The sequence below is a fragment of the Carettochelys insculpta genome, chromosome 10 (assembly GCF_033958435.1).
Source record: "Carettochelys insculpta isolate YL-2023 chromosome 10, ASM3395843v1, whole genome shotgun sequence".
NCBI lineage: Eukaryota > Metazoa > Chordata > Testudines > Carettochelyidae > Carettochelys > Carettochelys insculpta.
In genome coordinates, this window is record NC_134146.1 from 42,502,849 (window position 1) to 42,518,042 (window position 15,194).

The following is a 15,194-nucleotide window of genomic DNA, read 5'->3' on the forward strand; positions in this document are numbered from 1 at the left end:
CTGTCATGAATTAAAACATACAGTGTGATTTCAGTATTTGAAGGATTATTTGACTTCACTGATATAGTACGCTCTACAAAATAAACCAACTGTATTCTGTTTTCTCTCTCCTGTACTATTTCCTCTAAATTTCATGCAGAAAATATAAATGCCTGGAAGAACATGACAAAAATAAATGTACAGTGTAAACATGATTGCACTAGATGGCAGCAAGAAATCAGAACCACAACAAAAGAAGAAACTTCAAAACGTTAAAGCAATTTCAAAGCATTTCTTTCCCAGTGCAGATGAGATATGTGGATTGACAACATTCTTAGTAAAGTACATGCATTTTTTGTTAGTTATAATCAAAAAGCAAAACACAAATCAGTTATGCATTACTAAAAGAGATAAGAGTGCTGGGTTTTAAGCAGTGAGGACCTTGTGATTTTCCCACAAGCTTTTTATAAAAAAAAAAAAAAAGCAAATAGTGAATCATGAGGTCACCACGACTTTGAGGTGGTCAGGACCACATCTGAGAGACAGTGAAGAATCTTTTTTGTACAATGGAAATAATCGCATTAGGCAAACAGATAAAATCTACCATCACATAGATCAGAGGTTGAAAAGACCTATAGGGGTCAGCCAGTTTATCATGTGGCAAATGCACACAATGGGGCATTCACTATGACACAGTCACCGGGGCGTAGCCACTGGCGGCAAGGGCAGCCATCTAGCCCACAGCAATCCCATTTCCTCTGCTGCTGATGTTATCAGGGTATGACATCAGGGGAGGGTTGATGATGTATGCAGTGAGGTGTTCTTGTATTTAAGAACTGCTGGGGCCTTGGCTCTGCCCCTCCCTCCAGGAGTTTGAACAGGGAGATGCTAGGGCAAACTCGACGCCAGGAGAGCATTGGGTACCCCCGGCTCCATCACTCGAGCCGGGCCAGAGTAGCACGGCCGGCTCGCCCCAAGCGCATGCGCATTGACCATTCCTCGCTCCCGGCTCCCCCTCCCCGCGCTCTTTCTATTCACTTCCGGTGGGTCGCCCCGTGCGCGCCCGGGGTCAGCCCCGCTCCCTTCCTGTTATTCCCTGAGTGGGGAAGCGGCTCTCCCAAGAGCTGAGGGGCTTGGCGGGCCGGGGAAGGGCTGGGGCCGGCGGCTCCTTCTCCGCTGTTCTGAGGAAGCGCCGGACTCCGGTGGCAGGAAGGGGCGTCCGTGGGGGGGCTGCGGGTCCCGCTGGGCGCTGCCCATCGGGGAGGCGGAGGCTCCAGGCGGGGGGAGCTTCAGGGCCGGGGTGGACGGGGGGGCGGTGTTCTTCGTTCCCCCTCAGCTCCCGGCCTTGGCCGCCTCCCCCCCCCCCCACCGGTGGGGGCTGCCTTTCCCGCCCTGCCTCGTGCCTCGGCGCTGGAACCGAACGACCCGGTGAGCGAGAGGTGAGTCACCGGTGCTGAGTGGGGGAGGAGGGATCCCTCTCCCTGCAGGAGCCCCCGCAGCTTCCCCGCGATCAGGCAGGGCTCTTCTGCTTTCCTGTTACTACCTCTCCCCAACTTCCCGGTCTGGGATCGATCAGCCTCCGAGCCCAGGGGATAGCAAACGGGTCAGGCGCTGCGGTTTAACGGGTCCCTAATTTTGAGTGTTCCTCATAATGCAGGGTTGTTTTTTCTTTTTTGTTTTCCCTCGCCGCCGTGTTTCTTCAGTTTCTGATAAGTGTCACTGTGGTGACGGTATTTACAGGATGGTGCCCAGAGCTTTCTGTCAGCCTCCTGACTCTGTTGTGCAAACACAGACCCAATCCCTGTCCTGAAGAGTTTACAGGCTAATTTAAGAATACGGCCATGGGAAAATATCATCTCTTGCTTTAAAGATGAATAGAAAAATAAAACCATTATCTCTGTCTGTTGTTACTTGGGTGGCACTTAAGTCTGTGGTGAGCTCAAGTTATCACTCTTCCAAATGTGTCTTGCGTGTTTGTTTCTGAGCTGCACACAAATCAATTCAGTCAGGTGTCTCACTTCAAATCCTATACCTTGCTAAATGTACACACAGGCTGTGAAAAATAAATAGTGCAATTGCAGTTTTAATAGTCCTCTTCAGATTAATGCAGCGATTAATTTGTAGTAGTGTTATGTAGCTCATCGCTCAGGCTGGTGGCTAACGAGGTCGCAGTGGCTCTTTTGGTTATGCATGTTGTCTAGCACTGGGTTCCTGGTTTATAATGGGCTCCTAGGTGCTACTACAATGCAAATAATAGTGCCTCAGTTTGTCATCTTTCTCTTATGAAACTTGGACCAGGGTAGTCCAAATGAGCTTTCAAATATTCTGAACTGTCTAAATGAGAATGCAGACCTCTTAATAGCAGACAACGCTGGATTAACTAACTGAGCTATGGTTTAGTTCCCCATTTTTTCTGGTTTTGTTGCAGCATGTTCCTTTGTAAACAGATTTGGGTACAGATCTGGATTTCGTAGTATTTAAAACCAAAGAGAATGAAGTCAGGTTCATGTTCTGTTAGCTGCTTTTCAATTCTATTCTGGGTTCAACCAGTAGCCTTGGATTTGCAAATGGGGTTTGTGAGCAAAGAACCTGGACGGTCCCATGGCTCTTCAAAGGAGTGTTTGGGTGCTGTTGAGAGGAACTCTGGCTGGAGACATGCATCAACCAGTTTGTAGAAACAGGCTCTGAACTCACACAGCACCCCTCTTTTGAGCTTCTTTCTCCTTGTCTGGCAGGTGGCTTTCCTGGCTAGTGCCAGGAGGAAGTCTTGCAACTTTGTGGGGTCACAGATGGAGTGTTGAAATATGAAAAATACAGTCAGACCCTCAGTAGGAGGCACTGAAGGAGCCAGAAAAGTGGCTGTACCCTGATGCATTAAAGGGTTTCCCTCCTGCTGCAGAATGAGGTGTGCTTGCTAAATAATGGAAAAATTGTGTGTGTGTGGGTCCTTGTATGGTTCCCTTTTGCTCATTAGAGCAAGCTAAATTTTCACAGACTGTCAGCATCAGTAGCCTCTGATATGAAACTACTTCATTTGCTTTTGTAAGTTTACTGTGTGGTTTTAGAATCTTTGAATGTAATGTTGTTTTGATCAGTCCTTCTACTCAGTGCAGATTTCATCAGTTGGATGTAGACTTCCAGAGGGTAAGCAGACTGTCCCTGTGAAAATGAACTGCCAGTTTTAAGCACTTATCTACATGGGGAAATTGACCAGAATAAAATAAATCACTTTACTGTGGAATAATGAGGATTCTTTGGAAGTGGAGTAATTATTCTGGAATATTTTTATTTGAAAATAGTACCCAAATGGGGTAGTATTGTGGCATAGCTCAAGAGTTTCTTAAACTTTTAGAGCCCACAGAACACCAAACAATAATGTTTTATGCAGAACACCTATGAAAATTTTCTTCAAAAAATTGTTGTCAGACAAAAAAAACCCAAACAGCTACATATACAGCAAAACTAAAATGAAGTAATTTAATCAAGTATCATAGCAATGAAGAAGTAACATTGTATCTGGTTTTAACAGCAGAAAATATATACTGTCAGTGTATCATATCAAAAAAGTGTCAGATGCTCTCACACACCTGTGAGTTGTTTATGGAACGCCAGTGTTCTGTGGAATGTAGTTTAAGAAACACTGAAGTAGCTTATTTTGCAATCCATATGTAGTGTGTCAGTGTAAACAAGCCCTAATGGAACCATCTTTGAAACTGATGGAAGCTATGGAAGAATTTTTGAAATTACGCAGTATGTTTTAGGATTGTTAAGCCTTATTGAGAAAGCAAAATACCTAAGTAGTGTGCAGAACACTCTGGGAGTAGGAACAGGTAGGTAGCTGTGTTAGTCTGTGTTCTAACAAAACAAACCAGCAGCCATGTAGCACTTTGAAGACTGACAAAATAACTTGTTAGGTGATGAGCTTTCATGGGACAGACCCACTTCTTCACATCCAAAGAAGTGGGTCTGTCCCATGAAAGCTCATCACTTAACAAGTTATTTTGTCAGTCTTTTAAAGTGCTACATGACTGCTGGCTTATGCTGTGTCAAGTTTGAGATGGGTGGACCTAAGGTTTTCTTGAGTCTTTATTTTAGTTGTCTATGAAACTTGCAGAGATCTGCTCATCTCTGCATTCTTAACTTGCATGCAACATTTCGCACTTGTTTTTTTCTTTTCAGATTAGAATCAGTAGCATTAAGTAGAATGTGTTTCCCTTTGCAAATGAAATCTAATCATTGTTTAAACATGGATAGTGGATTAATGTCTGTGTGATTTCATTTCATTTTTCTTATTTCTTCATTACTTTATCTAATAGCAGGTCCATGAATTTGAATCTGTCCAGAAATGCATTTCTGGGAGTAAGCTATATCTGCTTTTTAAATTGCTCAGTTGTACTATATTGCAGGTGATCTTAGCATTTAATTAAATTATAGTTCTCTGCATTGTTTAGGCCTAGAATAATCATTGCCATTTTTTAGAAGTTGAAGAGAAGCAGGCTCTCCTGTACGAAGATGATGCTGAAAAGTGCTAGTAGGAATATAAACCGTTCTGATGATGATTTAGTGTTGTCAGCTGTCATGTCTCACCTCAAGTAGTATCCACTTCGTTAGCTTGCTGTTCCACTTAACTGAAGAAAATCACCTTTTTTTTGGGTGGGATTGGATTTTTTTCCTGATAACTCCTCCACAAATTTTAATATGTACTTTGAAGTATGTACTTTAAAAATACAACTTCTAATATTTTTGCTGTAGTTGTCTGTCAGCGTTTTCTCCGCTTAAACCCAATTTTCAGACATCTTATACATTTGTCAGACAACTTCCTTCAGGCTAATAGTTTGTATGCAAGACTCAATTTTTCCAAAACAATTCTTACAGAAATCAATTCAGCTTATTCCAGTTTTCTGTCTGGTAATTAAAGGACTGTGTTATACTAATAATCAAGCATCTTACAAACATCAACAAATTTATCTTCACAACACAGCTGAAAGGAAGGGAAATTTCCACAACTTCGTGAATGAGAATTTGAGGCACAAGGAGATGAACTGACTAGCACAAAGTCATACAGGAAGTCTGTGGGAGGGCCGGAGATGATATGGGGATCTGCTCTGTCTTGTTCAGTATGTTAACTCTAAGGTTTTCCTTCATTCCTAACAACTAATAGGTTTTGTATCTCTGCCTTAAGTATTGGCTACAGAATATATCAAGATCCTAGAAGAGTGGTCAAATCACATCGTTCATAATGGGAAATGGTGGGTATCTTAATAGGTCATCTTCTGTAGGAAGCTTTTAGGAAATATTTTAATTTGGCATGATCTTATCTCTTCAAAATTCTCTTTCTTCATTTTCCATAAAAATATTTAGAATCTACAGAGAAGGGGAACCTCTACCAAATACTGAAATTAAGAATAGCTGGGTCAAGCACTGATTATGGATTCAGCCAGCTTTTCCTTCTCACCCTTTCTTATGCCAACACAAAATTGGAGCTAGCTCAGTGAAGTCAGGCAGAAGAACACACACATTTTGAACTGCTTAATTTTTTTTTAAATACAACAGGAACACATTGTCAAAGCAAGCACTTACACAGAAAAACAGACCCATGTATGAGAACTTATTTGCAGAAGAAAACAGACTGACGCGGTTTTTTTTTCTGTGTGTGAAGGCGTTGTTTTAGCGAAGAGCTGTAATTATCACCAAGCTTGTAAAATCACAGTCCTTGTTAACACTTCTTTCAAATATAGAAGGCTTGATGAATTGACTAATAAATTTGCTGTAAAATGCCAATTAACATTGAGCCCCTTGGTCATAATATTTAGCCAACAGAATGCCTCCTTTCCCACTTAGAAGAAAGATCTCTTCTACAGAATAATGTCCAACAGATGCTTCCATTGTCACTCTCCAGGATATAGAAATATTGAGCATTTTCTTTTGTATTCTAATATTTGCACTTCTTAAAGCATAACTTTTATCATAATTTATCCTAACACTATTCTTTGTATAGTTGGAGAAGATAAGCCACTGTGCTTAATCTTAGGTTATGTCAGCACTACTAAGTTTTGTTGACAGAACTTCTGTCCACACCCAAAAGTCAACAAAACAAAAATCGCCAGAAGGTGTTCACACTTGCTTCCTGTGTCGACAGATGCTGTCCATTTTGGAGCACCATCATCAAGAACATGAGCAATGCACTCTGGAAACGCAGAGCTGATCCCTGCACACTTTGGGATTACCTCCAAAAGTTCTCCCACAACATCTCCAGCTGCTGGGAATGTCGTCATGAGTAGTTCTATAAGCTCATAGAAATGCTTAGAAATGTCAAAGCAACACAGAAATATGTCCTCCTCCTCCTGCAGCAGCAGTCTGTCTGTCCCTGTGCTTCTATTGCAGGGCAGACAGGAGCACTCCAAATATTTGATTTTTATTTATTCACTAAACAGAGCTGCTTACTCAGCTTTCAGTTACTGCCAGACCCAGATGTTTGAAAGGGGAGGGCTGTATGCTTGCAGGGCAGCAAAAATCAAAACAAAGAGCAGAGCCGTCAGGGCAGGTATTGTGGGATACTAGCAGAAGCAGGTTCTGTCAACCAAACAAACAAGAGTCTACACTGGCTGTGTGTGGACAGTAAAGAGAGGGGAAAAAGACTCTTTGTAGGATTGGAAGTTTTTTGTTGCTGAAACTGGGTGTTTTGTCTGGAAAAAAGTGGCATTGCAGTATGACACTCTCACTGTTTTGTCACCAAAAGGCAGGTTTTTGGCAATAAAACTTGGTAGTGTAGACATACCCTAAGTACCCAAATTAAGGCACTTAACAGTTGTTCCAGCATTTAGCTGCTTTAGAATTCTAAATTTGTTTGTAGCCGTGTCTCACTGCTCTAGGCTGTTCCCTCCTCACAGGAGAGGTTGGGAGGAAACTCTAATCTACATCATACTTCCTTCTAGATAGACTTGTCTTTCTGTGTGTAGTGGCTTTTCAAAATCAGCTTGATTACAAATATCAATGACTCCATGAAGATTATTCTAAAATTAGTTTATTGTATACTCTTCTCTGTAGAATGGAGGAAATTTGCTGCCATATTTCAGGCTATTCAGCTAGTTTTTCTAATTCCTTTTTTTAACTGAGACTAGTAGTCCTGCAGTGCAGCATATCATAAATTAGGGTTATGAATTCATAAGAACACAATGTAGGACTTCATAAAAAATGGGAAGTTCTGAACCAGTGTTCATAGCCATGGTGAATGCTTGAATTAATTTATCACGTGTGCCTTGGGCCAAGCAGCTGACAAACCTTTCTGCACAGCAGCAACAACATGAATTCAGCCTGAGTTTGATTCCCTCTCACAGTAGTTTGTGCACAGCATCAAGAAGCATCTATCAGTGTAGGGGAGATGGGAGCACTGAAATATTGGCATGATAGTCTGAGGGTAGTTCTGGCCATGGGTGGAAAGTAGGACCATCACTTAATTGCATGTAACTCAATGCAATTAACTCAAAATTAGTTGGGATTTAAAAAATTCATCTTGGTTGGCATTGTTAAATGGAAGAATACCTACTGAAATTTTTTCAATACTAGCAGATTTACCTGGTGTTGCTTGGTCCCTTAACTCAGTAAAGGGCTTGTATGGTTTTAATAAAAGGAAAATGTACAGGCTTTATTTCAATAATTGTTTCTTGATAAATAGTTTTATTAAGGATTTCTTAAAAAACGAAGTGTTGAAATTTGTTTAATTTTAGTAAGCTTTTTAAATGTGAATTCCATAAAGTGTGTTTTTCTTTATCCCTATAAGCTCTTATCATTTGCTATGTTGTTTGTTTTTGTGAAAATGATTGTATAGGCTTTTGTGGCGAGGCAAATCAACGTTTAACTTTGAGCCTGTACTACTGCTAGAATGTTTGTGGTTTTTGGTTGTCATTAAACAATGTTAAGTTTGCAAAGCACTAACACCACTTTTGACCACAAACTTTTTAAAACAGATTTCTATTGTAATGTTTGAGTGCCTATTGGTATAAAACAGTAATATTTAGAGATGAGATGTTATGCATTTTTGCCATGGTCAAAGAACTGAGTGACACATATGTTCACAAATGCCTAAACCTAAGCTGCTGGTTGAATTTGTTTTTACAGAGAATAGGTTTGCGCTTTTTTAAAATACTTCCACTTTAAGTGGTTTGAAAAATCAAACTCTAAATGAAAAATCAGAGCTTGTGTTAATTTTGTCCTGTAATGCAGCTTCTTAATGTACATGCAGCATGTCCCAGGTGACATGTGACCAGGATTCATCACTCAGTTGGATCTACTGGTTGGCTCATTAACTTCCTCAGGCCAGGTATTGCTGGGGACTATCAGGTGAACACAGATTCATGTCCCCCTGTGTAATGCAGCTACTTAGCTTTAATGTAGTACAACTGTGCTAACAACATTTTTGGTTTTCTCTTAAACATGGGTTGAAATTGTGTATAAAGTACTGACCTAGTTATCCCCCCGCATCAAGCCTTTGTCCAAGTAAATGCGGAGGTAAACCTTGGAGCTTTGACCTACAAAGACAGGCAGCATAACATCCAGCAGGAGACAAGGAAGGATGAAATGAGAACTAATAGAAGATGAGATTATTCTCATTTTTCCTCATGCATGAGCTATGTACGCTATTCTAACCCTGAAGCAGTGTTTCAATGCTATTTTTTCCCATCCATCTGTGGAATAAATTTTGATACGTTCATCAAGGCATGGGCACATGTGCACCACCAACAGAACCATGCTGCTAGCTGTGCTGTGGAGGGTGGCGCTGTTTGTCTAATATGCTGGCTGGCATTTGAATCTGCTGACTGGCCAACCAGCCCTCCACTTACAGGGGACAATGCTCTGGAGTGTTTCATTGTTGCCATCTGAAGAAGTGACCTGCCTTAGTAGCAGCTAGCTATTTAAATTTATTGTCAAATGATTTGGCACAATAATGACTCAATTCCTCTTTCACCTTCTCTAGTTTTCATGTCCTTTTTTGTACCATCTTATCGGTTGCATTACTAATGTACTACTGAAAGTAGTTAGAGGATGGATCTCCATCATTCTAGTACTTGTATATGAGTGGAGTGTTTTGGTTGTGGGTTTTTTTTTTGGTTTTTTTTTTTCGGTTAAACTGCTTGTAGTGAGACTTGTTCCACAACCAAAAGCTTCCGTAAACAGTGTTCTAACTTGAATCCTCAGAACTCCTGGAATTTGATTTTCATAATTTTTGTTAACTTACTAAGGCTATGTCTACGCTAGCCAAAAACTTCGAAATGGCCATGCAAATGACCATTTCAGAGTTTACTAATGAAGCGCTGAAATACATATTCAGCACCTCATTAGCATGTGGGCGGCCGTGGCGCTTCAAAATTGACACGGCTCGCCACAGTGCGGTTCGTCCAGACAGGGTTCCTTTTCGAAAGGACCCTGCCTATTTCGAAGTCCCCTTATTCCCATCTGCTCATAGGAATAAGGGGACTTCGAAGTAGCCGGGGTCCTTTCGAAAAGGAGCCCTGTCTGGATGAGCCGCGCGGTGGTGAGCCGCGTCAATTTCGAAGCGCCGCAGCCGCCCGCATGCATGGCCATTTCAAAGTTTTTGGCTAGTGTAGACATGGCCCAAGTGTCTAATTCCCAACTTGGTGAAATTGTCAGTAGTTTCTTATTTTGCCTTTTAGTCTTCTTGTTACCCCTCCCCCCCAAAAAAAAAACCAACAAAAACAAACCTACCCCAAAACTGCAAAGGGTGTTCTACATTTGAGGCTTTCTTGTATCTGAAGACTTATAAAAAATAAAAATAAAACTGAATTGCAAATATTTGCCTACTAAACAGCATTGTTTAAAAAATGTTTTGTGGGGGGAGTACTGATATTTTCTGTGTAATACTTTTATGAAGGAAGGCGCCTTTAATTATAGAGCCCTGGTTTCTGCTGAGGAACATTCTACTTTTGTAGCAGCCTCAGAATTTTATCCATTGATGTTTGTGAATTAAGCCTTTCAGAAGTTTACATTCATCTAAACCAATGTAAAATAGGTCTAATTCACCATCCCTCCCAATTTCTTTTCACTCAGAAGCCTACTGCCACTTGAAATTGAATGCTACCTATACTAATCCTAAATTTTGTTGGATACATTAGAGAGTGATGATTTTAAGCTCCTATCCCATATTAAGTTCCCCCTCTTTAGGATACGGAAAGATGATGTATTTGTCCTATTTACATACTAAAAGTCCCACCTGCTTATGTTACTGTAATAGTACAGCAAGCTCCTCTCAAAGAAAAGTAGTCTTGTTCACTTACTGCCCTGTGTTGCAAATGTAAAATAAAATTGTTCAAAACTCTGAATTTCCTCTAGTCATAGATCTTTTTTCCATGTAATCTAGTCTCAGCATTTAGAGCCCACTAGTTACGTAGCTGTATGTGCTGTCTTTGAAAGATAACATCTCTGCTCCTTCATTCTCAACAGCTTTCTTCTCTCAAAATACTGGTATAAAGAAGTAATGATTAGTGTAAATAGCTCCTCCATAGTAGTATAAACATGGAAAAATCGCTTATATTGCTAGTGACATTCAAACAGACATTTGTCAGCATAGCATTGACTATGTTGAAAACCTCTAACCAATTTGCATATGTTAATTAAGAAGAGTATCCCCTTCATATAGCTCCAGAATCTTGGGGAACACATTTCCCTTAGGAAGAAGATTTGTCCCATTTAATGTCCAGCTCAAACTTAATTTTATGAAGGCTAAGACAGGGAAAAAGTCCATTCAGTTTCAAATATTGGTTAGCTTTTGTTTTGGATATGTCAGAGAGAAGTCGTCTCAGGATTTATCATCTATACAGGGTTGGCATAAGCTCTTATTCAAGTGTTGTGCCTCGTCCAGTCTGTATCACACATACAACTCACTCATCTGAATTTAGTGGTGCTTTCAGTGAGGGCTAGCTGGCTTATCTGGGACTATAGGCTAAAACTGAAATGAGACTTTCAGTTAGGGTGGAAACCTCCTTACTTCGCAGGCTAAATGAGTGCTTTAGAGATGGCCTCCAATGCCTTCCCACTACTTCTCTTGTGTTCCCAAGACAGCCAGCTCACCAGGAAAGAATGAGAGTAGCTCGGCTTATTCCGTTTTTTTTTTTTCATTTAGTTCAGGGATGACCGACCAATTAGGGACTAAGATCCAAAATAGCTGTGGATAGAGTGCAAAGAGTATGAAATATATAGCTCAGTGCCCTCCCCGTCCCCCTCTCCCAGAGCCAGGCAACCCCAGCTATGCCCTAACCCAATGCCTGGGACTCACTGGAGCTGCCACCACTATGTGCTTCTCCCGCCAGGCTCTGGGGCGAATGCACAGAGTGGTGGTAAGCTTGCGGCTCTGAGCAGGAGCTGCACTTCATTGCTCAAAGAGCTGGGGGTTGGTCATCTCTGATCGATTTGACCTCTGTGTAACACAGCAATAGAATGTTGCTCAGTCTGTACATCAAGTCCATATATTTTCTGGTTAAAGTAGAGCATATTTTTTAGAAAGACATCCAGTCTTCTATTAAATGCTAGAGAATCCACAACTGTTGATAAATTATTACAATATTTAATTACACTTACTATTAAAGTCATGCTGCAGATAAAATGAAAAATTATGCAACTTCAACTTCTAGCCATTGGATCGTGTTATGCCTTTGATAAATTAAAGAGCCCTTTACTGTCAAATCTTCTCCACACTTAAGATTCTATTTAGTTGAGCTCTATGCTTGCCTACCTCTTCTCTTTTGGGGATTGCTGCTCAAAACTTCACTGCCACTGTGGGAATGGCCTGGTCATAGGAAGGTTGTTCCTTCAAAATATGAATTCCTTGAGATCCTGGAGCTCCCTTAACACTGGGGGAGCTATCTGACCCATTAAGCGCCGAACATGTTTTGTAATTTGCTAGAACAGCTTGAATGTATTTCTGAAAATCCCAGCTGAGTGTTGTCATCTTTCATGTCTGAACAGAACAAAAGGGTCCCTCAGAAGAAACTACAGTATCATGAAGAGAATGAAAGCATATAAAAAGGAGTAACTGCTGTGTGCTTCAGTTCCATTATAGTCCTCCACTTATTGTCAATCATCCTTGTTAAGAGAGGGAACAAGAAGTCTCACCCCTTCTCTTTCACCAGTTACCTGGGACCGGAGATGTCACATATGCACAAATATGCAAACATAATGTCTGTGCTTTATTAGTCCTTGCATTCAGGCTATTTCTTAATCTTTTTGCATTGCATCTAAGGCCTGGTCTACACTTGAAAACAGTTGATCCCAGATACACAATTTTAGTTATGCCATTTGCGTATCTAGGATCAAACTTTGTTCCCTCATGTAGATCAGAGCTCTTTGGGGTTGCGCTGATGTCCTTTACTCCACGCAATAGTGTGCAGTACCAGGGTTGATGTCAGAGTCCAGAGAGATCTTTGGTGCCATGTCTTTACACATGTGGCAAAATTGATCTCCAGAAGATCGATCACAGTGTGTTGAACAATGCCCCCTCCCCCCCATAAGTACAGGCATACCATAAGAACCCCTTTGTGCTTTATCCACAAACCTAGAACTTTTGTGCAGGCTCTCCTCTTGTGTGTCTGTTACAGCAATAGTCTTTTCTCTGGCCTTGACAAATGTAGCCTAACCCTGTTCAGATCTATTCACATGCTGCCGCAAAGATGAATTTCTGAGCCCGTAGTTTTGACTATGCCACCCTTCTCCTTGCATCCTTCCACAGCATCATGCTTCTCTGTTGCACCAAATATAAGCTGCTTTTCTTTTTTCAAAGCCTTTACAGCCTACCCTACTCTACCTATCATCTATTGTGTTGCCAGCCTCCATTTTTTCAAACAGGCACTTATATGCTTTCCTCCGATACTGCTTGTTTCGCTGTGGATGAGCCCCCTCCTTAAGCAATTTTAGAGCTATCTTATCCTTCAAATCCCTTCTTAAACTCTCCCCTTTTCTGTGATACCAACAAAAATGTATCCAGGACATCAGTGGCCAACAGTTAACACTATCATGTTGATCCCTGTTGTCTGATTGTCTTGTACTCCTATGTCTGTAATCATCTGTCTTTTGTACTTCAATTTGCAAGCTTTTGGGGTCAAGGACCTTCACATTCTGTTATGCAGAGCACCAAAAACAATGGGGTTTTGCTCCATGGAGAAGTCTGACGTGCTACAGTGATATTGCTGCTAATATAAATAATCAGGATATGGATTGCTCTTTATTCAGTTAATTCATGGTAGGCTTGTAAGTGTTTGTGCACCGTCGGCAGGTCTGTCTAAGCCGGTTTGGGGAAAGTCACAAAACCGTTAATTGTTTTGCTACTTTTGCTACCCCTTCTCACACTTTTCATTCATGGTAAATCTTGCAGTTAAGACTGGGGACTGGAGTTTAGCTCTATCAGTGCCCAAGGCAGACGTTTCAGCAGAAGTCACCAAGTTCATGTTTTGAGGGCTTTATGTTGGGTACAGTTATAAATCTTCTGTTTAGTTATCTTTGTTAATTATTAGATAATGATGATATAGCAAGTACCCTTAGAAAGTTTGTATACAATTCCAAGATAGGAAGTGTGGCAAGTGCTATGGAGGGTAGGATTAAAATTCAAAGTGGTCTAGACAAACTCTAGAAATGAGCTGAATTAAACAGTATGAAATTCAATAAGGACAAATGCAAAGTTCTCCATTTAGCAAGAAGGAAGCAGTTGCACACATACAGAATATAAAGCTACTGACTAATAAGGCATACTGTGGAAAGGTTATGTGTGACCATTGTAATACTGTTGCAAAAGAAGCAAACCTCATTTAGGATGTATTAAGAGGAAAAGTAATTCTTCCACTCCATTCTGCATTGATTAGGTGTCAGCTGGAATATTGTGCCCAGCTCTGGATGCCACGTTTCAGGAAAGACGGGGACAAACTGGAAAAGGTCCAGAGATAAACAAGAAAAACGATTAGACCTCTAGAAAACATGACCTATGACAGAAGACTGGGGAGGAGGGCTTATTCTAGAGAAGAGAAGACTGAGAGGAGACATGATACCGATATGACAGTTTGAGTACCTAACTAAAAGGTAACAAGGAGGAGGGAAAAAATTGTTGTCCTGGACCTTCGATGATAGAACAAGAAGCAGTGGTCTTAAATTGCAGCAAAGGAGGCGTAGGTTGGACATTAGGAGAAACCTCCTAACTGTCAGGATGGCTAAAAACTGGCATAAATTGCCCAGGAAAGTCGGAGACTTTCCGTCATTATGAGTTTTAAGAGCAGGGATCTCTCTAGATAATACTTAGACCTGCCTTGAGTGTATGGGATTGAACTAGGTGGTCTCTTGAAGTTCCTTCTAGTCATATGATTCTCAAGAGTAGGGGCCTGCTCAGACTCCCCTTACGCTGAGCCCAGGTGAACTACTGTGAAGAATGTGCTGCTATGTGAGGGGAGAGCTGGCTGACCTCAGAATCATGGTAGAGTAAACACTCGAGTTACATGGGGTTGCATTTTTGCAACCCCCGTTTAACTCAAATTTTCGTGAAAGTTGAGGGAAGACAGGAACCAGGCAGCAGCCTGGTTCCTAGCTCCTAGAGTAGCAGGGAGCCAGGCTGCTGACTGGTTTCCAGCTCCCTGCCACTCGCAGGACCCGAGAAACTGACCAGCTGACAGCTGCAGCCTGGCTTCTGGCTCCCCTCTGCTAGCAGAGGGAGGAAATTGACCAGGGAAGCAGCCTTGGTCAGTTTCCTGGCTCCAGCCAGTAAAGGAGAGCCAGGAACCAGGGGTAGCCTAGCTCCCCTCCACTCCTTGGAGCAAGGAGACTAACCGGGGCTGCTGCCCTGCTCAGTTTTCTAGCTCTACAAGCAGAAGGGAGCCTCCTGCCTGGTTCCCAGCTCCCTGCTCCTTGTGGGACCTGGGAAACTGCTCCTGTCAGTAGCCTGACTCTCGGCTGCACCCTGACAGGAGCAGTTTCCGGTCAGGGGTGACAGCCGCGAGTCAGGCCACCATCCCTGACAGGAGTGGTTCCCCGTTTCTGTCAGGGATGGCAGCCAGACTCATGGGTGCTGCCCCTGACAGGAGCAGGAACTGCTTCTGTCAGGGGTGGCAAGAGTTAGGTTGCCACCCTGATAGGAGCGTTTCCCCGCTCCTGTCAGGGGTGGCAGTCACGTTAACCCAAGAGATGCGCAATTTGATTGTGCTTATCTTGAGGGCTTACTGCATATG

At 41.9% G+C, this 15,194-nt stretch overlaps 1 protein-coding gene across 3 annotated transcripts in view; it reads left to right on the top strand.

The window, feature by feature from the left end:
- Positions 1-1,112: 1,112 nt before the first annotated feature.
- The window catches only part of PIK3CA (phosphatidylinositol-4,5-bisphosphate 3-kinase catalytic subunit alpha), a 74,082-nt gene continuing 60,000 nt past the window's right edge, over positions 1,113-15,194 (top strand). For all 3 annotated transcript variants that reach the window (XM_075003651.1, XM_075003649.1, XM_075003652.1), the window contains exon 1: positions 1,113-1,418. The gene's annotated coding sequence lies outside the window, so the exon portion shown is untranslated. The remainder of the gene's footprint in view (positions 1,419-15,194) is intronic.